Raw genomic sequence first — 21,155 nt, 5'->3', positions numbered from 1 at the left:
TGAAGACAAAGAATTCAAATAGGCTCTTCAGTACAGATCCTGCTGGTTGTGAGAAAGTCGAGCTGTTAAGGACTGCAAGATAACAGAGTAAGTTTTGATGGCAGAGTGGTTAAGGCTTTGGACTTGAAATCCAATGTTGTCTTCCTGCGCAGGGTTGAACTCCGCTCGCAGTGCTATGATAAACCAGTATTTTGAACATATCCTTGGTGACTTGATATGGATAATGTGCTTAATCCATGGACTTGTCCTTTGATTCAAGTGCTCAGAATACAAATTCCTTGAGAAACAGTTCAAATAGGCTCTTCAGAAGATAGTCTAGTCTTTACAGAAGTAAAATTGACAGAATGAGATAAGCGACTGGTTAAGGCCTGGTAGTTAACGAAGCAAGCTGCGATGGCCGAGTGGTTAAGGCGTTGGACTTGAAATCCAATGGGGTCTCCCCGCGCAGGTTCGAACCCTGCTCACAGCGCTATGACAAACCAGTTTTTATTTTTAACATATCCTCGGTGACTTGATATGGATAATGTGCTTAATGCATGGACTTGTCCTTTGATTCAAGTGCTCAGACTATTTCTTCCTTGACAAAGAGTTCAAATAGGCTCTTCAGTCCAGATCCTGCTGGTTGTGAGAAAGCCGAGCTGTTAAGGACTGCAAGATAACAGAGTAAGTTTTGATGGCAGAGTGGTTAAGGCTTTGGACTTGAAATCCAATGTTGTCTTCCTGCGCAGGGTTGAACTCCGCTCACAGTGCTATGATAAACCAGTATTTTGAACATATCCTTGGTGACTTGATATGGATAATGTGCTTAATCCATGGACTTGTCCTTTGATTCAAGTGCTCAGAATTTTTCTTTGAAGACAAAGAATTCAAATAGGCTCTTCAGTACAGATCCTGCTGGTTGTGAGAAAGTCGAACTGTTAAGGACTGCAAGATAACAGAGTAAGTTTTGATGGCAGAGTGGTTAAGGCTTTGGACTTGAAATCCAATGTTGTCTTCCTGCGCAGGGTTGAACTCCGCTCGCAGTGCTATGATAAACCAGTATTTTGAACATATCCTTGGTGACTTGATATGGATAATGTGCTTAATCCATGGACTTGTCCTTTGATTCAAGTGCTCAGAATACAAATTCCTTGAGAAACAGTTCAAATTGGCTCTTCAGAAGATAGTCTAGTCTTTACAGATGTAAAATGGACAGAATTAGATAGCCGACTGGTTAATGCTTGGTAGTTAACGTAACATGCTTTGATGGCCCAGGGGTTAAGGTGTTGGAAATCCAGTGAAGGCTCCCTCCCGTACAGGTTTGAACCCTGTTCACAGAGCTTTGCCAAACCAGTGTTTTGAACTTATCCTTGGTGACTTGATATGGATAATCTCTTTAATACATGGACTTGTCCAGTGATTCACGTGCTCAGAATACTTTTGTCTTTGTGTGAGCTAATTCAGAAAGCTGTGATGGCCGAGTGGTTAAGACGTGATTTGGCGCAATAAGATCAATATGTCGTGCCATCAAGTTTACCATTTTACACCAATGATGTCTGTTTCCAAATCCCAATCCCTTTACTTGCATTCCAACAGCTGCAATGGCCGAGTTCTTTAGACGTTGGACCTGAATTTCAATGGGGTCTCCCCACCCATGTTTTAACATTGCTCGAAGCGAATAGCCCACTTGCTCTTTCTCCTCATCACTTTCCTTAGATTCCTACTGCTGCCATGGCCAAGTGGTTTAATCATTGCAAATGAACTCCAGTGTTGTCTCCCCGTACAGTTTTTAAAACTGCTCGCAGCGCATTGACAAACCAGTCTTTATTTGTAAAATAGCATTGGTGACTTGATATTGATGAAGTGCTTAATGCGTAGACTTGTCCTTTGATTCAAGTGCTCAGAATATGTATTCCTTGAAAAACAGTTCAAATAGGCTCTTCAGTAGACAGTCTAGTCTTTACAGAAGTAAAATTGACAGAATGAGATAAGCGACTGGTTAAGGCCTGGTAGTTAACGAAGCAAGCTGTGATGGCCGAGTGGTTAAGGCGTTGGACTTGAAATCCAATGGGGTCTCCCCGCGGAGGTTCGAACCCTGCTCACAGCGCTATGACAAACCAGTTTTTATTTTTAACATATCCTCGGTGACTTGATATGGATAATGTGCTTAATCCATGGACTTGTACTTTGATTCAAGTGCTCAGAATTTTTCTTTGAAGACAAAGAATTCAAATAGGCTCTTCAGTACAGATCCTGCTGGTTGTGAGAAAGTCGAGCTGTTAAGGACTGCAAGATAACAGAGTAAGTTTTGATGGCAGAGTGGTTAAGGCTTTGGACTTGAAATCCAATGTTGTCTTCCTGCGCAGGGTTGAACTCCGCTCGCAGTGCTATGATAAACCAGTATTTTGAACATATCCTTGGTGACTTGATATGGATAATGTGCTTAATCCATGGACTTGTCCTTTGATTCAAGTGCTCAGAATACAAATTCCTTGAGAAACAGTTCAAATAGGCTCTTCAGAAGATAGTCTAGTCTTTACAGAAGTAAAATTGACAGAATGAGATAAACGACTGGTTAAGGCCTGGTAGTTAACTAAGCAAGCTGCGATGGCCGAGTGGTTAAGGCGTTGGACTTGAAATCCAATGGGGTCTCCCCGCGCAGGTTCGAACCCTGCTCACAGCGCTATGACAACCCAGTTTTTATTTTTAACATATCCTCGGTGACTTGATATGGATAATGTGCTTAATGCATGGACTTGTCCTTTGATTCAAGTGCTCAGACTATTTCTTCCTTGACAAAGAGTTCAAATAGGCTCTTCAGTCCAGATCCTGCTGGTTGTGAGAAAGCCGAGCTGTTAAGGACTGCAAGATAACAGAGTAAGTTTTGATGGCAGAGTGGTTAAGGCTTTGGACTTGAAATCCAATGTTGTCTTCCTGCGCAGGGTTGAACTCCGCTCACAGTGCTATGATAAACCAGTATTTTGAACATATCCTTGGTGACTTGATATGGATAATGTGCTTAATCCATGGACTTGTCCTTTGATTCAAGTGCTCAGAATACAAATTCCTTGAGAAACAGTTCAAATTGGCTCTTCAGAAGATAGTCTAGTCTTTACAGATGTAAAATGGACAGAATTAGATAGCCGACTGGTTAATGCTTGGTAGTTAACGTAACATGCTTTGATGGCCCAGGGGTTAAGGTGTTGGAAATCCAGTGAAGGCTCCCTCCCTTACAGGTTTGAACCCTGTTCACAGAGCTTTGCCAAACCAGTGTTTTGAACTTATCCTTGGTGACTTGATATGGATAATCTCTTTAATACATGGACTTGTCCAGTGATTCACGTGCTCAGAATACTTTTGTCTTTGTGTGAGCTAATTCAGAAAGCTGTGATGGCCGAGTGGTTAAGACGTGATTTGGCGCAATAAGATCAATATGTCGTGCCATCAAGTTTACCATTTTACACCAATGATGTCTGTTTCCAAATCCCAATCCCTTTACTTGCATTCCAACAGCTGCAATGGCCGAGTTCTTTAGACGTTGGACCTGAATTTCAATGGGGTCTCCCCACCCATGTTTTAACATTGCTCGAAGCGAATAGCCCACTTGCTCTTTCTCCTCATCACTTTCCTTAGATTCCTACTGCTGCCATGGCCAAGTGGTTTAATCATTGCAAATGAACTCCAGTGTTGTCTCCCCGTACAGTTTTTAAAACTGCTCGCAGCGCATTGACAAACCAGTCTTTATTTGTAAAATAGCATTGGTGACTTGATATTGATGAAGTGCTTAATGCGTAGACTTGTCCTTTGATTCAAGTGCTCAGAATATGTATTCCTTGAAAAACAGTTCAAATAGGCTCTTCAGTAGACAGTCTAGTCTTTACAGAAGTAAAATTGACAGAATGAGATAAGCGACTGGTTAAGACTGGTTCCTGCTGGTTGTGAGAAAGTCGAGCTGTTAAGGACTGCAAGATAACAGAGTAAGTTTTGATGGCAGAGTGGTTAAGGCGTTGGACTTGAAATCCAATGTTGTCTTCCTGCGCAGGGTTGAACTCCGCTCACAGTGCTATGATAAACCAGTATTTTGAACATATCCTTGGTGACTTGATATGGATAATGTGCTTAATCCATGGACTTGTACTTTGATTCAAGTGCTCAGAATTTTTCTTTGAAGACAAAGAATTAAAATAGGCTCTTCAGTACAGATCCTGCTGGTTGTGAGAAAGTCGAGCTGTTAAGGACTGCAAGATAACAGAGTAAGTTTTGATGGCAGAGTGGTTAAGGCTTTGGACTTGAAATCCAATGTTGTCTTCCTGCGCAGGGTTGAACTCCGCTCGCAGTGCTATGATAAACCAGTATTTTGAACATATCCTTGGTGACTTGATATGGATAATGTGCTTAATCCATGGACTTGTCCTTTGATTCAAGTGCTCAGAATACAAATTCCTTGAGAAACAGTTCAAATTGGCTCTTCAGAAGATAGTCTAGTCTTTACAGAAGTAAAATTGACAGAATGAGATAAACGACTGGTTAAGGCCTGGTAGTTAACGAAGCAAGCTGCGATGGCCGAGTGGTTAAGGCGTTGGACTTGAAATCCAATGGGGTTTCCCCGCGCAGGTTCGAACCCTGCTCACAGCGCTATGACATCCCAGTTTTTATTTTTAACATATCCTCGGTGACTTGATATGGATAATGTGCTTAATGCATGGACTTGTCCTTTGATTCAAGTGCTCAGACTATTTCTTCCTTGACAAAGAGTTCAAATAGGCTCTTCAGTCCAGATCCTGCTGGTTGTGAGAAAGCCGAGCTGTTAAGGACTGCAAGATAACAGAGTAAGTTTTGATGGCAAAGTGGTTAAGGCTTTGGACTTGAAATCCAATGTTGTCTTCCTGCGCAGGGTTGAACTCCGCTCACAGTGCTATGATAAACCAGTATTTTGAACATATCCTTGGTGACTTGATATGGATAATGTGCTTAATCCATGGACTTGTCCTTTGATTCAAGTGCTCAGAATTTTTCTTTGAAGACAAAGAATTCAAATAGGCTCTTCAGTACAGATCCTGCTGGTTGTGAGAAAGTCGAGCTGTTAAGGACTGCAAGATAACAGAGTAAGTTTTGATGGCAGAGTGGTTAAGGCTTTGGACTTGAAATCCAATGTTGTCTTCCTGCGCAGGGTTGAACTCCGCTCGCAGTGCTATGATAAACCAGTATTTTGAACATATCCTTGGTGACTTGATATGGATAATGTGCTTAATCCATGGACTTGTCCTTTGATTCAAGTGCTCAGAATACAAATTCCTTGAGAAACAGTTCAAATTGGCTCTTCAGAAGATAGTCTAGTCTTTACAGATGTAAAATGGACAGAATTAGATAGCCGACTGGTTAATGCTTGGTAGTTAACGTAACATGCTTTGATGGCCCAGGGGTTAAGGTGTTGGAAATCCAGTGAAGGCTCCCTCCCGTACAGGTTTGAACCCTGTTCACAGAGCTTTGCCAAACCAGTGTTTTGAACTTATCCTTGGTGACTTGATATGGATAATCTCTTTAATACATGGACTTGTCCAGTGATTCACGTGCTCAGAATACTTTTGTCTTTGTGTGAGCTAATTCAGAAAGCTGTGATGGCCGAGTGGTTAAGACGTGATTTGGCGCAATAAGATCAATATGTCGTGCCATCAAGTTTACCATTTTACACCAATGATGTCTGTTTCCAAATCCCAATCCCTTTACTTGCATTCCAACAGCTGCAATGGCCGAGTTCTTTAGACGTTGGACCTGAATTTCAATGGGGTCTCCCCACCCATGTTTTAACATTGCTCGAAGCGAATAGCCCACTTGCTCTTTCTCCTCATCACTTTCCTTAGATTCCTACTGCTGCCATGGCCAAGTGGTTTAATCATTGCAAATGAACTCCAGTGTTGTCTCCCCGTACAGTTTTTAAAACTGCTCGCAGCGCATTGACAAACCAGTCTTTATTTGTAAAATAGCATTGGTGACTTGATATTGATGAAGTGCTTAATGCGTAGACTTGTCCTTTGATTCAAGTGCTCAGAATATGTATTCCTTGAAAAACAGTTCAAATAGGCTCTTCAGTAGACAGTCTAGTCTTTACAGAAGTAAAATTGACAGAATGAGATAAGCGACTGGTTAAGACTGGTTCCTGCTGGTTGTGAGAAAGTCGAGCTGTTAAGGACTGCAAGATAACAGAGTAAGTTTTGATGGCAGAGTGGTTAAGGCGTTGGACTTGAAATCCAATGTTGTCTTCCTGCGCAGGGTTGAACTCCGCTCACAGTGCTATGATAAACCAGTATTTTGAACATATCCTTGGTGACTTGATATGGATAATGTGCTTAATCCATGGACTTGTCCTTTGATTCAAGTGCTCAGAATTTTTCTTTGAAGACAAAGAATTCAAATAGGCTCTTCAGTACAGATCCTGCTGGTTGTGAGAAAGTCGAGCTGTTAAGGACTGCAAGATAACAGAGTAAGTTTTGATGGCAGAGTGGTTAAGGCTTTGGACTTGAAATCCAATGTTGTCTTCCTGCGCAGGGTTGAACTCCGCTCGCAGTGCTATGATAAACCAGTATTTTGAACATATCCTTGGTGACTTGATATGGATAATGTGCTTAATCCATGGACTTGTCCTTTGATTCAAGTGCTCAGAATACAAATTCCTTGAGAAACAGTTCAAATTGGCTCTTCAGAAGATAGTCTAGTCTTTACAGATGTAAAATGGACAGAATTAGATAGCCGACTGGTTAATGCTTGGTAGTTAACGTAACATGCTTTGATGGCCCAGGGGTTAAGGCGTTGGAAATCCAGTGAAGGCTCCCTCCCGTACAGGTTTGAACCCTGTTCACAGAGCTTTGCCAAACCAGTGTTTTGAACTTATCCTTGGTGACTTGATATGGATAATCTCTTTAATACATGGACTTGTCCAGTGATTCACGTGCTCAGAATACTTTTGTCTTTGTGTGAGCTAATTCAGAAAGCTGTGATGGCCGAGTGGTTAAGACGTGATTTGGCGCAATAAGATCAATATGTCGTGCCATCAAGTTTACCATTTTACACCAATGATGTCTGTTTCCAAATCCCAATCCCTTTACTTGCATTCCAACAGCTGCAATGGCCGAGTTCTTTAGACGTTGGACCTGAATTTCAATGGGGTCTCCCCACCCATGTTTTAACATTGCTCGAAGCGAATAGCCCACTTGCTCTTTCTCCTCATCACTTTCCTTAGATTCCTACTGCTGCCATGGCAAATGAACTCCAGTGTTGTCTCCCCGTACAGTTCTTAAAACTGCTCGCAGCGCATTGACAAACCAGTCTTTATTTGTAAAATAGCATTGGTGACTTGATATTGATGAAGTGCTTAATGCGTAGACTTGTCCTTTGATTCAAGTGCTCAGAATATGTATTCCTTAAAAAACAGTTCAAATAGGCTCTTCAGTAGACAGTCTAGTCTTTACAGAAGTAAAATTGACAGAATGAGATATCGACTGGTTAAGGCCTGGTAGTTAACGAAGCAAGCTGCGATGGCCGAGTGGTTAAGGTGTTGGACTTGAAATCCAATGGGGTCTCCCCGCGCAGGTTCGAACCCTGCTCACAGCGCTATGACAAACCAGTTTTTATTTTTAACATATCCTCGGTGACTTGATATGGATAATGTGCTTAATGCATGGACTTGTCCTTTGATTCAAGTGCTCAGACTATTTCTTCCTTGACAAAGAGTTCAAATAGGCTCTTCAGTCCAGATCCTGCTGGTTGTGAGAAAGCCGAGCTGTTAAGGACTGCAAGATAACAGAGTAAGTTTTGATGGCAGAGTGGTTAAGGCTTTGGACTTGAAATCCAATGTTGTCTTCCTGCGCAGGGTTGAACTCCGCTCGCAGTGCTATGATAAACCAGTATTTTGAACATATCCTTGGTGACTTGATATGGATAATGTGCTTAATCCATGGACTTGTCCTTTGATTCAAGTGCTCAGAATACAAATTCCTTGAGAAACAGTTCAAATTGGCTCTTCAGAAGATAGTCTAGTCTTTACAGATGTAAAATGGACAGAATTAGATAGCCGACTGGTTAAGGCCTGGTAGTTAACGTAACATGCTTTGATGGCCCAGGGGTTAAGGCGTTGGAAATCCAGTGAAGGCTCCCTCCCGTACAGGTTTGAACCCTGTTCACAGAGCTTTGCCAAACCAGTGTTTTGAACTTATCCTTGGTGACTTGATATGGATAATCTCTTTAATACATGGACTTGTCCAGTGATTCACGTGCTCAGAATACTTTTGTCTTTGTGTGAGCTAATTCAGAAAGCTGTGATGGCCGAGTGGTTAAGACGTGATTTGGCGCAATAAGATCAATATGTCGTGCCATCAAGTTTACCATTTTACACCAATGATGTCTGTTTCCAAATCCCAATCCCTTTACTTGCATTCCAACAGCTGCAATGGCCGAGTTCTTTAGACGTTGGACCTGAATTTCAATGGGGTCTCCCCACCCATGTTTTAACATTGCTCGAAGCGAATAGCCCACTTGCTCTTTCTCCTCATCACTTTCCTTAGATTCCTACTGCTGCCATGGCAAATGAACTCCAGTGTTGTCTCCCCGTACAGTTCTTAAAACTGCTCGCAGCGCATTGACAAACCAGTCTTTATTTGTAAAATAGCATTGGTGACTTGATATTGATGAAGTGCTTAATGCGTAGACTTGTCCTTTGATTCAAGTGCTCAGAATATGTATTCCTTAAAAAACAGTTCAAATAGGCTCTTCAGTAGACAGTCTAGTCTTTACAGAAGTAAAATTGACAGAATGAGATAAGCGACTGGTCAAGGCCTGGTAGTTAACGAAGCAAGCTGCGATGGCCGAGTGGTTAAGGTGTTGGACTTGAAATCCAATGGGGTCTCCCTGCGCAGGTTCGAACCCTGCTCACAGCGTTATGTCAAACCAGTTTTTATTTTTAACATATCCTCGGTGACTTGATATGGATAATGTGCTTAATGCATGGACTTGTCCTTTGATTCAAGTGCTCAGACTATTTCTTCCTTGACAAAGAGTTCAAATAGGCTCTTCAGTCCAGATCCTGCTGGTTGTGAGAAAGCCGAGCTGTTAAGGACTGCAAGATAACAGAGTAAGTTTTGATGGCAGAGTGGTTAAGGCTTTGGACTTGAAATCCAATGTTGTCTTCCTGCGCAGGGTTGAACTCCGCTCACAGTGCTATGATAAACCAGTATTTTGAACATATCCTTGGTGACTTGATATGGATAATGTGCTTAATCCATGGACTTGTCCTTTGATTCAAGTGCTCAGAATTTTTCTTTGAAGACAAAGATTTCAAATAGGCTCTTCAGTACAGATCCTGCTGGTTGTGAGAAAGTCGAGCTGTTAAGGACTGCAAGATAACAGAGTAAGTTTTGATGGCAGAGTGGTTAAGTCTTTGGACTTGAAATCCAATGTTGTCTTCCTGCGCAGGGTTGAACTCCGCTCGCAGTGCTATGATAAACCAGTATTTTGAACATATCCTTGGTGACTTGATATGGATAATGTGCTTAATCCATGGACTTGTCCTTTGATTCAAGTGCTCAGAATACAAATTCCTTGAGAAACAGTTCAAATTGGCTCTTCAGAAGATAGTCTAGTCTTTACAGATGTAAAATGGACAGAATTAGATAGCCGACTGGTTAATGCTTGGTAGTTAACGTAACATGCTTTGATGGCCCAGGGGTTAAGGCGTTGGAAATCCAGTGAAGGCTCCCTCCCGTACAGGTTTGAACCCTGTTCACAGAGCTTTGCCAAACCAGTGTTTTGAACTTATCCTTGGTGACTTGATATGGATAATCTCTTTAATACATGGACTTGTCGAGTGATTCACGTGCTCAGAATACTTTTGTCTTTGTGTGAGCTAATTCAGAAAGCTGTGATGGCCGAGTGGTTAAGACGTGATTTGGCGCAATAAGATCAATATGTCGTGCCATCAAGTTTACCATTTTACACCAATGATGTCTGTTTCCAAATCCCAATCCCTTTACTTGCATTCCAACAGCTGCAATGGCCGAGTTCTTTAGACGTTGGACCTGAATTTCAATGGGGTCTCCCCACCCATGTTTTAACATTGCTCGAAGCGAATAGCCCACTTGCTCTTTCTCCTCATCACTTTCCTTAGATTCCTACTGCTGCCATGGCCAAGTGGTTTAATCATTGCAAATGAACTCCAGTGTTGTCTCCCCGTACGGTTTTTAAAACTGCTCGCAGCGCATTGACAAACCAGTCTTTATTTGTAAAATAGCATTGGTGACTTGATATTGATGAAGTGCTTAATGCGTAGACTTGTCCTTTGATTCAAGTGCTCAGAATATGTATTCCTTGAAAAACAGTTCAAATAGGCTCTTCAGTAGACAGTCTAGTCTTTACAGAAGTAAAATTGACAGAATGAGATAACCGACTGTTTAAGGCCTGGTACTTAACATTGCAAGCTGTGATGGCCGAGTGGTTAAGGCGTTGGACTTGAAATCCAATGGGGTCTCCCTGCGCAGGTTCGAACCCTGCTCACAGCGCTATGACAAACCAGTTTCTATTTTTGACATATCCTCGGTGACTTGATATGGATAATGTGCTTAATGCATGGACTTGTCCTTTGATTCAAGTGCTCAGACTATTTCTTCCTTGACAAAGAGTTCAAATAGGCTCTTCAGTCCAGATCCTGCTGGTTGTGAGAAAGCCGAGCTGTTAAGGACTGCAAGATAACAGAGTAAGTTTTGATGGCAGAGTGGTTAAGGCTTTGGACTTGAAATCCAATGTTGTCTTCCTGCGCAGGGTTGAACTCCGCTCACAGTGCTATGATAAACCAGTATTTTGAACATATCCTTGGTGACTTGATATGGATAATGTGCTTAATCCATGGACTTGTCCTTTGATTCAAGTGCTCAGAATTTTTCTTTGAAGACAAAGATTTCAAATAGGCTCTTCAGTACAGATCCTGCTGGTTGTGAGAAAGTCGAGCTGTTAAGGACTGCAAGATAACAGAGTAAGTTTTGATGGCAGAGTGGTTAAGGCTTTGGACTTGAAATCCAATGTTGTCTTCCTGCGCAGGGTTGAACTCCGCTCGCAGTGCTATGATAAACCAGTATTTTGAACATATCCTTGGTGACTTGATATGGATAATGTGCTTAATCCATGGACTTGTCCTTTGATTCAAGTGCTCAGAATACAAATTCCTTGAGAAACAGTTCAAATTGGCTCTTCAGAAGATAGTCTAGTCTTTACAGATGTAAAATGGACAGAATTAGATAGCCGACTGGTTAATGCTTGGTAGTTAACGTAACATGCTTTGATGGCCCAGGGGTTAAGGCGTTGGAAATCCAGTGAAGGCTCCCTCCCGTACAGGTTTGAACCCTGTTCACAGAGCTTTGCCAAACCAGTGTTTTGAACTTATCCTTGGTGACTTGATATGGATAATCTCTTTAATACATGGACTTGTCGAGTGATTCACGTGCTCAGAATACTTTTGTCTTTGTGTGAGCTAATTCAGAAAGCTGTGATGGCCGAGTGGTTAAGACGTGATTTGGCGCAATAAGATCAATATGTCGTGCCATCAAGTTTACCATTTTACACCAATGATGTCTGTTTCCAAATCCCAATCCCTTTACTTGCATTCCAACAGCTGCAATGGCCGAGTTCTTTAGACGTTGGACCTGAATTTCAATGGGGTCTCCCCACCCATGTTTTAACATTGCTCGAAGCGAATAGCCCACTTGCTCTTTCTCCTCATCACTTTCCTTAGATTCCTACTGCTGCCATGGCCAAGTGGTTTAATCATTGCAAATGAACTCCAGTGTTGTCTCCCCGTACGGTTTTTAAAACTGCTCGCAGCGCATTGACAAACCAGTCTTTATTTGTAAAATAGCATTGGTGACTTGATATTGATGAAGTGCTTAATGCGTAGACTTGTCCTTTGATTCAAGTGCTCAGAATATGTATTCCTTGAAAAACAGTTCAAATAGGCTCTTCAGTAGACAGTCTAGTCTTTACAGAAGTAAAATTGACAGAATGAGATAACCGACTGTTTAAGGCCTGGTACTTAACATTGCAAGCTGTGATGGCCGAGTGGTTAAGGCGTTGGACTTGAAATCCAATGGGGTCTCCCTGCGCAGGTTCGAACCCTGCTCACAGCGCTATGACAAACCAGTTTCTATTTTTGACATATCCTCGGTGACTTGATATGGATAATGTGCTTAATGCATGGACTTGTCCTTTGATTCAAGTGCTCAGACTATTTCTTCCTTGACAAAGAGTTCAAATAGGCTCTTCAGTCCAGATCCTGCTGGTTGTGAGAAAGCCGAGCTGTTAAGGACTGCAAGATAACAGAGTAAGTTTTGATGGCAGAGTGGTTAAGGCTTTGGACTTGAAATCCAATGTTGTCTTCCTGCGCAGGGTTGAACTCCGCTCACAGTGCTATGATAAACCAGTATTTTGAACATATCCTTGGTGACTTGATATGGATAATGTGCTTAATCCATGGACTTGTCCTTTGATTCAAGTGCTCAGAATTTTTCTTTGAAGACAAAGATTTCAAATAGGCTCTTCAGTACAGATCCTGCTGGTTGTGAGAAAGTCGAGCTGTTAAGGACTGCAAGATAACAGAGTAAGTTTTGATGGCAGAGTGGTTAAGGCTTTGGACTTGAAATCCAATGTTGTCTTCCTGCGCAGGGTTGAACTCCGCTCGCAGTGCTATGATAAACCAGTATTTTGAACATATCCTTGGTGACTTGATATGGATAATGTGCTTAATCCATGGACTTGTCCTTTGATTCAAGTGCTCAGAATACAAATTCCTTGAGAAACAGTTCAAATTGGCTCTTCAGAAGATAGTCTAGTCTTTACAGATGTAAAATGGACAGAATTAGATAGCCGACTGGTTAATGCTTGGTAGTTAACGTAACATGCTTTGATGGCCCAGGGGTTAAGGCGTTGGAAATCCAGTGAAGGCTCCCTCCCGTACAGGTTTGAACCCTGTTCACAGAGCTTTGCCAAACCAGTGTTTTGAACTTATCCTTGGTGACTTGATATGGATAATCTCTTTAATACATGGACTTGTCGAGTGATTCACGTGCTCAGAATACTTTTGTCTTTGTGTGAGCTAATTCAGAAAGCTGTGATGGCCGAGTGGTTAAGACGTGATTTGGCGCAATAAGATCAATATGTCGTGCCATCAAGTTTACCATTTTACACCAATGATGTCTGTTTCCAAATCCCAATCCCTTTACTTGCATTCCAACAGCTGCAATGGCCGAGTTCTTTAGACGTTGGACCTGAATTTCAATGGGGTCTCCCCACCCATGTTTTAACATTGCTCGAAGCGAATAGCCCACTTGCTCTTTCTCCTCATCACTTTCCTTAGATTCCTACTGCTGCCATGGCCAAGTGGTTTAATCATTGCAAATGAACTCCAGTGTTGTCTCCCCGTACAGTTTTTAAAACTGCTCGCAGCGCATTGACAAACCAGTCTTTATTTGTAAAATAGCATTGGTGACTTGATATTGATGAAGTGCTTAATGCGTAGACTTGTCCTTTGATTCAAGTGCTCAGAATATGTATTCCTTGAAAAACAGTTCAAATAGGCTCTTCAGTAGACAGTCTAGTCTTTACAGAAGTAAAATTGACAGAATGAGATAACCGACTGTTTAAGGCCTGGTACTTAACATTGCAAGCTGTGATGGCCGAGTGGTTAAGGCGTTGGACTTGAAATCCAATGGGGTCTCCCTGCGCAGGTTCGAACCCTGCTCACAGCGCTATGACAAACCAGTTTCTATTTTTGACATATCCTCGGTGACTTGATATGGATAATGTGCTTAATGCATGGACTTGTCCTTTGATTCAAGTGCTCAGACTATTTCTTCCTTGACAAAGAGTTCAAATAGGCTCTTCAGTCCAGATCCTGCTGGTTGTGAGAAAGCCGAGCTGTTAAGGACTGCAAGATAACAGAGTAAGTTTTGATGGCAGAGTGGTTAAGGCTTTGGACTTGAAATCCAATGTTGTCTTCCTGCGCAGGGTTGAACTCCGCTCGCAGTGCTATGATAAACCAGTATTTTGAGCATATCCTTGGTGACTTGATATGGATAATGTGCTTAATCCATGGACTTGTCCTTTGATTCAAGTGCTCAGAATACAAATTCCTTGAGAAACAGTTCAAATTGGCTCTTCAGAAGATAGTCTAGTCTTTACAGATGTAAAATGGACAGAATTAGATAGCCGACTGGTTAATGCTTGGTAGTTAACGTAACATGCTTTGATGGCCCAGGGGTTAAGGTGTTGGAAATCCAGTGAAGGCTCCCTCCCGTACAGGTTTGAACCCTGTTCACAGAGCTTTGCCAAACCAGTGTTTTGAACTTATCCTTGGTGACTTGATATGGATAATCTCTTTAATACATGGACTTGTCCAGTGATTCACGTGCTCAGAATACTTTTGTCTTTGTGTGAGCTAATTCAGAAAGCTGTGATGGCCGAGTGGTTAAGACGTGATTTGGCGCAATAAGATCAATATGTCGTGCCATCAAGTTTACCATTTTACACCAATGATGTCTGTTTCCAAATCCCAATCCCTTTACTTGCATTCCAACAGCTGCAATGGCCGAGTTCTTTAGACGTTGGACCTGAATTTCAATGGGGTCTCCCCACCCATGTTTTAACATTGCTCGAAGCGAATAGCCCACTTGCTCTTTCTCCTCATCACTTTCCTTAGATTCCTACTGCTGCCATGGCCAAGTGGTTTAATCATTGCAAATGAACTCCAGTGTTGTCTCCCCGTACAGTTTTTAAAACTGCTCGCAGCGCATTGACAAACCAGTCTTTATTTGTAAAATAGCATTGGTGACTTGATATTGATGAAGTGCTTAATGCGTAGACTTGTCCTTTGATTCAAGTGCTCAGAATATGTATTCCTTGAAAAACAGTTCAAATAGGCTCTTCAGTAGACAGTCTAGTCTTTACAGAAGTAAAATTGACAGAATGAGATAAGCGACTGGTTAAGACTGGTTCCTGCTGGTTGTGAGAAAGTCGAGCTGTTAAGGTCTGCAAGATAACAGAGTAAGTTTTGATGGCAGAGTGGTTAAGGCGTTGGACTTGAAATCCAATGTTGTCTTCCTGCGCAGGGTTGAACTCCGCTCACAGTGCTATGATAAACCAGTATTTTGAACATATCCTTGGTGACTTGATATGGATAATGTGCTTAATCCATGGACTTGTCCTTTGATTCAAGTGCTCAGAATTTTTCTTTGAAGACAAAGAATTCAAATAGGCTCTTCAGTACAGATCCTGCTGGTTGTGAGAAAGTCGAGCTGTTAAGGACTGCAAGATAACAGAGTAAGTTTTGATGGCAGAGTGGTTAAGGCTTTGGACTTGAAATCCAATGTTGTCTTCCTGCGCAGGGTTGAACACCGCTCGCAGTGCTATGATAAACCAGTATTTTGAACATATCCTTGGTGACTTGATATGGATAATGTGCTTAATCCATGGACTTGTCCTTTGATTCAAGTGCTCAGAATACAAATTCCTTGAGAAACAGTTCAAATTGGCTCTTCAGAAGATCGTCTAGTCTTTACAGATGTAAAATGGACAGAATTAGATAGCCGACTGGTTAATGCTTGGTAGTTAACGTAACATGCTTTGATGGCCCAGGGGTTAAGGCGTTGGAAATCCAGTGAAGGCTCCCTCCCGTACAGGTTTGAACCCTGTTCACAGAGCTTTGCCAAACCAGTGTTTTGAACTTATCCTTGGTGACTTGATATGGATAATCTCTTTAATACATGGACTTGTCCAGTGATTCACGTGCTCAGAATACTTTTGTCTTTGTGTGAGCTAATTCAGAAAGCTGTGATGGCCGAGTGGTTAAGACGTGATTTGGCGCAATAAGATCAATATGTCGTGCCATCAAGTTTACCATTTTACACCAATGATGTCTGTTTCCAAATCCCAATCCCTTTACTTGCATTCCAACAGCTGCAATGGCCGAGTTCTTTAGACGTTGGACCTGAATTTCAATGGGGTCTCCCCACCCATGTTTTAACATTGCTCGAAGCGAATAGCCCACTTGCTCTTTCTCCTCATCACTTTCCTTAGATTCCTACTGCTGCCATGGCAAATGAACTCCAGTGTTGTCTCCCCGTACAGTTCTTAAAACTGCTCGCAGCGCATTGACAAACCAGTCTTTATTTGTAAAATAGCATTGGTGACTTGATATTGATGAAGTGCTTAATGCGTAGACTTGTCCTTTGATTCAAGTGCTCAGAATATGTATTCCTTAAAAAACAGTTCAAATAGGCTCTTCAGTAGACAGTCTAGTCTTTACAGAAGTAAAATTGACAGAATGAGATAAGCGACTGGTTAAGGCCTGGTAGTTAACGAAGCAAGCTGCGATGGCCGAGTGGTTAAGGTGTTGGACTTGAAATCCAATGGGGTCTCCCCGCGCAGGTTCGAACCCTGCTCACAGCGCTATGACAAACCAGTTTTTATTTTTAACATATCCTCGGTGACTTGATATGGATAATGTGCTTAATGCATGGACTTGTCCTTTGATTCAAGTGCTCAGACTATTTCTTCCTTGACAAAGAGTTCAAATAGGCTCTTCAGTCCAGATCCTGCTGGTTGTGAGAAAGCCGAGCTGTTAAGGACTGCAAGATAACAGAGTAAGTTTTGATGGCAGAGTGGTTAAGGCTTTGGACTTGAAATCCAATGTTGTCTTCCTGCGCAGGGTTGAACTCCGCTCACAGTGCTATGATAAACCAGTATTTTGAACACATCCTTGGTGACTTGATATGGATAATGTGCTTAATCCATGGACTTGTCCTTTGATTCAAGTGCTCAGAATTTTTCTTTGAAGACAAAGAATTCAAATAGGCTCTTCAGTACAGATCCTGCTGGTTGTGAGAAAGTCGAGCTGTTAAGGACTGCAAGATAACAGAGTAAGTTTTGATGGCAGAGTGGTTAAGGCTTTGGACTTGAAATCCAATGTTGTCTTCCTGCGCAGGGTTGAACTCCGCTCACAGTGCTATGATAAACCAGTATTTTGAACATATCCTTGGTGACTTGATATGGATAATGTGCTTAATCCATGGACTTGTCCTTTGATTCAAGTGCTCAGAATACAAATTCCTTGAGAAACAGTTCAAATTGGCTCTTCAGAAGATAGTCTAGTCTTTACAGATGTAAAATGGACAGAATTAGATAGCCGACTGGTTAATGCTTGGTAGTTAACGTAACATGCTTTGATGGCCCAGGGGTTAAGGCGTTGGAAATCCAGTGAAGGCTCCCTCCCGTACAGGTTTGAACCCTGTTCACAGAGCTTTGCCAAACCAGTGTTTTGAACTTATCCTTGGTGACTTGATATGGATAATCTCTTTAATACATGGACTTGTCCAGTGATTCACGTGCTCAGAATACTTTTGTCTTTGTGTGAGCTAATTCAGAAAGCTGTGATGGCCGAGTGGTTAAGACGTGATTTGGCGCAATAAGATCAATATGTCGTGCCATCAAGTTTACCATTTTACACCAATGATGTCTGTTTCCAAATCCCAATCCCTTTACTTGCATTCCAACAGCTGCAATGGCCGAGTTCTTTAGACGTTGGACCTGAATTTCAATGGGGTCTCCCCACCCATGTTTTAACATTGCTCGAAGCGAATAGCCCACTTGCTCTTTCTCCTCATCACTTTCCTTAGATTCCTACTGCTGCCATGGCAAATGAACTCCAGTGTTGTCTCCCAGTACAGTTCTTAAAACTGCTCGCAGCGCATTGACAAACCAGTCTTTATTTGTAAAATAGCATTGGTGACTTGATATTGATGAAGTGCTTAATGCGTAGACTTGTCCTTTGATTCAAGTGCTCAGAATATGTATTCCTTGAAAAACAGTTCAAATAGGCTCTTCAGTAGACAGTCTAGTCTTTACAGAAGTAAAATTGACAGAATGAGATAAGCGACTGGTTAAGGCCTTGTAGTTAACGAAGCAAGCTGCGATGGCCGAGTGGTTAAGGTGTTGGACTTGAAATCCAATGGGGTCTCCCCGCGCAGGTTCGAACCCTGCTCACAGCGCTATGACAAACCAGTTTTTATTTTTAACATATCCTCGGTGACTTGATATGGATAATGTGCTTAATGCATGGACTTGTCCTTTGATTCAAGTGCTCAGACTATTTCTTCCTTGACAAAGAGTTCAAATAGGCTCTTCAGTCCAGATCCTGCTGGTTGTGAGAAAGCCGAGCTGTTAAGGACTGCAAGATAACAGAGTAAGTTTTGATGGCAGAGTGGTTAAGGCTTTGGACTTGAAATCCAATGTTGTCTTCCTGCGCAGGGTTGAACTCCGCTCACAGTGCTATGATAAACCAGTATTTTGAACATATCCTTGGTGACTTGATATGGATAATGTGCTTAATCCATGGACTTGTCCTTTGATTCAAGTGCTCAGAATTTTTCTTTGAAGACAAAGATTTCAAATAGGCTCTTCAGTACAGATCCTGCTGGTTGTGAGAAAGTCGAGCTGTTAAGGACTGCAAGATAACAGAGTAAGTTTTGATGGCAGAGTGGTTAAGGCTTTGGACTTGAAATCCAATGTTGTCTTCCTGCGCAGGGTTGAACTCCGCTCGCAGTGCTATGATAAACCAGTATTTTGAACATATCCTTGGTGACTTGATATGGATAATGTGCTTAATCCATGGACTTGTCCTTTGATTCAAGTGCTCAGAATACAAATTCCTTGAGAAACAGTTCAAATTGGCTCTTCAGAAGATAGTCTAGTCTTTACAGATGTAAAATGGACAGAATTAGATAGCCGACTGGTTAATGCTTGGTAGTTAACGTAACATGCTTTGATGGCCCAGGGGTTAAGGCGTTGGAAATCCAGTGAAGGCTCCCTCCCGTACAGGTTTGAACCCTGTTCACAGAGCTTTGCCAAACCAGTGTTTTGAACTTATCCTTGGTGACTTGATATGGATAATCTCTTTAATACATGGACTTGTCGAGTGATTCACGTGCTCAGAATACTTTTGTCTTTGTGTGAGCTAATTCTGAAAGCTGTGATGGCCGAGTGGTTAAGACGTGATTTGGCGCAATAAGATCAATATGTCGTGCCATCAAGTTTACCATTTTACACCAATGATGTCTGTTTCCAAATCCCAATCCCTTTACTTGCATTCCAACAGCTGCAATGGCTGAGTTCTTTAGACTTTGGACCTGAATTTCAATGGGGTCTCCCCACCCATGTTTTAACATTGCTCGAAGCGAATAGCCCACTTGCTCTTTCTCCTCATCACTTTCCTTAGATTCCTACTGCTGCCATGGCCAAGTGGTTTAATCATTGCAAATGAACTCCAGTGTTGTCTCCCCGTACAGTTTTTAAAACTGCTCGCAGCGCATTGACAAACCAGTCTTTATTTGTAAAATAGCATTGGTGACTTGATATTGATGAAGTGCTTAATGCGTAGACTTGTCCTTTGATTCAAGTGCTCAGAATATGTATTCCTTGAAAAACAGTTCAAATAGGCTCTTCAGTAGACAGTCTAGTCTTTACAGAAGTAAAATTGACAGAATGAGATAACCGACTGTTTAAGGCCTGGTACTTAACATTGCAAGCTGTGATGGCCGAGTGGTTAAGGCGTTGGACTTGAAATCCAATGGGGTCTCCCTGCGCAGGTTCGAACCCTGCTCACAGCGCTATGACAAACCAGTTTCTATTTTTGACATATCCTTGGTGACTTGATATGGATAATGTGCTTAATGCATGGACTTGTCCTTTGATTCAAGTGCTCAGAATATTTCTTCCTTGACAAAGAGTTCAAATAGGCTCTTCAGTCCAGATCCTGCTGGTTGTGAGAAAGTCGAGCTGTTAAGGACTGCAAGATAACAGAGTTAGTTTTGATGGCAGAGTGGTTAAGGCTTTGGACTTGAAATCCAATGTTGTCTTCCTGCGCAGGGTTGAACTCCGCTCGCAGTGCTATGATAAACCAGTATTTTGAGCATATCCTTGGTGACTTGATATGGATAATGTGCTTAATCCATGGACTTGTCCTTTGATTCAAGTGCTCAGAATACAAATTCCTTGAGAAACAGTTCAAATTGGCTCTTCAGAAGATAGTCTAGTCTTTACAGATGTAAAATGGACAGAATTAGATAGCCGACTGGTTAATGCTTGGTAGTTAACGTAACATGCTTTGATGGCCCAGTGGTTAAGGCGTTGGAAATCCAGTGAAGGCTCCCGTACAGGTTTGAACCCTGTTCACAGAGCTTTGCCAAACCAGTGTTTTGAACTTATCCTTGGTGACTTGATATGGATAATCTCTTTAATACATGGACTTGTCCAGTGATTCACGTGCTCAGAATACTTTTGTCTTTGTGTGAGCTAATTCAGAAAGCTGTGATGGCCGAGTGGTTAAGATGTGATTTGGCGCAATACAATCAATATGTCGTGCCATCAAGTTTACCATTTTACACCAATGATGTCTGTTTCCGAATCCCAATCCCTTTACTTGCATTCTAACAGCTGCAATGGCCGAGTTCTTTAGACTTTGGACCTGAATTTCAATGGGGTCTCCCCACCCATGTTTTAACATTGCTCGAAGCGAATAGCCCACTTGCTCTTTCTCCTCATCACTTTCCTTAGATTCCTACTGCTGCCATGGCCAAGTGGTTTAAACATTGCAAATGAACTCCAGTGTTGTCTCCCCGTACAGTTTTTAAAACTGCTCGCAGCGCATTGACAAACCAGTCTTTATTTGTAAAATAGCATTGGTGACTTGATATTGATGAAGTGCTTAATGCGTAGACTTGTCCTTTGATTCAAGTGCTCAGAATATGTATTCCTTGAAAAACAGTTCAAATAGGCTCTTCAGTAGACAGTCTAGTCTTTACAGAAGTAAAATTGACAGAATGAGATAACCGACTGTTTAAGGCCTGGTACTTAACATTGCAAGCTGTGATGGCCGAGTGGTTAAGGCGTTGGACTTGAAATCCAATGGGGTCTCCCTGCGCAGGTTCGAACCCTGCTCACAGCGCTATGACAAACCAGTTTCTATTTTTGACATATCCTTGGTGACTTGATATGGATAATGTGCTTAATGCATGGACTTGTCCTTTGATTCAAGTGCTCAGAATATTTCTTCCTTGACAAAGAGTTCAAATAGGCTCTTCAGTCCAGAT

The 21,155-nt window shown here is 41.9% G+C and overlaps 13 non-coding genes across 13 annotated transcripts; all 13 read left to right on the top strand.

Moving 5' to 3' along the window:
• Positions 1–387: 387 nt before the first annotated feature.
• trnas-uga (transfer RNA serine (anticodon UGA)) lies at positions 388–469 on the top strand. Its single transcript has one exon. It is a non-coding gene; the product is annotated as a tRNA-Ser (tRNA).
• A 1,535-nt stretch (positions 470–2,004) lies between these two features.
• On the top strand, positions 2,005–2,086 carry trnas-uga (transfer RNA serine (anticodon UGA)). The gene has a single exon. It is a non-coding gene; the product is annotated as a tRNA-Ser (tRNA).
• Positions 2,087–2,580: 494 nt separating this feature from the next.
• On the top strand, positions 2,581–2,662 carry trnas-uga (transfer RNA serine (anticodon UGA)). Its single transcript has one exon. It is a non-coding gene; the product is annotated as a tRNA-Ser (tRNA).
• Positions 2,663–4,532: 1,870 nt separating this feature from the next.
• On the top strand, positions 4,533–4,614 carry trnas-uga (transfer RNA serine (anticodon UGA)). Its single transcript has one exon. It is a non-coding gene; the product is annotated as a tRNA-Ser (tRNA).
• A 2,891-nt stretch (positions 4,615–7,505) lies between these two features.
• Positions 7,506–7,587, top strand: trnas-uga (transfer RNA serine (anticodon UGA)). The gene has a single exon. It is a non-coding gene; the product is annotated as a tRNA-Ser (tRNA).
• A 1,240-nt stretch (positions 7,588–8,827) lies between these two features.
• On the top strand, positions 8,828–8,909 carry trnas-uga (transfer RNA serine (anticodon UGA)). Its single transcript has one exon. It is a non-coding gene; the product is annotated as a tRNA-Ser (tRNA).
• Positions 8,910–10,444: 1,535 nt separating this feature from the next.
• On the top strand, positions 10,445–10,526 carry trnas-uga (transfer RNA serine (anticodon UGA)). Its single transcript has one exon. It is a non-coding gene; the product is annotated as a tRNA-Ser (tRNA).
• A 1,535-nt stretch (positions 10,527–12,061) lies between these two features.
• On the top strand, positions 12,062–12,143 carry trnas-uga (transfer RNA serine (anticodon UGA)). Its single transcript has one exon. It is a non-coding gene; the product is annotated as a tRNA-Ser (tRNA).
• Positions 12,144–13,678: 1,535 nt separating this feature from the next.
• Positions 13,679–13,760, top strand: trnas-uga (transfer RNA serine (anticodon UGA)). Its single transcript has one exon. It is a non-coding gene; the product is annotated as a tRNA-Ser (tRNA).
• Positions 13,761–16,376: 2,616 nt separating this feature from the next.
• trnas-uga (transfer RNA serine (anticodon UGA)) lies at positions 16,377–16,458 on the top strand. The gene has a single exon. It is a non-coding gene; the product is annotated as a tRNA-Ser (tRNA).
• A 1,516-nt stretch (positions 16,459–17,974) lies between these two features.
• Positions 17,975–18,056, top strand: trnas-uga (transfer RNA serine (anticodon UGA)). The gene has a single exon. It is a non-coding gene; the product is annotated as a tRNA-Ser (tRNA).
• Positions 18,057–19,591: 1,535 nt separating this feature from the next.
• Positions 19,592–19,673, top strand: trnas-uga (transfer RNA serine (anticodon UGA)). Its single transcript has one exon. It is a non-coding gene; the product is annotated as a tRNA-Ser (tRNA).
• Positions 19,674–20,928: 1,255 nt separating this feature from the next.
• Positions 20,929–21,010, top strand: trnas-uga (transfer RNA serine (anticodon UGA)). The gene has a single exon. It is a non-coding gene; the product is annotated as a tRNA-Ser (tRNA).
• Positions 21,011–21,155: the final 145 nt, after the last annotated feature.

The sequence above is a fragment of the Oncorhynchus mykiss genome, chromosome 28 (assembly GCF_057628025.1).
Source record: "Oncorhynchus mykiss isolate SJ-2025 chromosome 28, ASM5762802v1, whole genome shotgun sequence".
NCBI classification, from domain to species: Eukaryota; Metazoa; Chordata; class Actinopteri; order Salmoniformes; family Salmonidae; genus Oncorhynchus; species Oncorhynchus mykiss.
The sequence above is the reverse complement of the archived record's forward strand: the minus strand, read 5'-3'. Positions and strand labels throughout refer to the sequence as shown.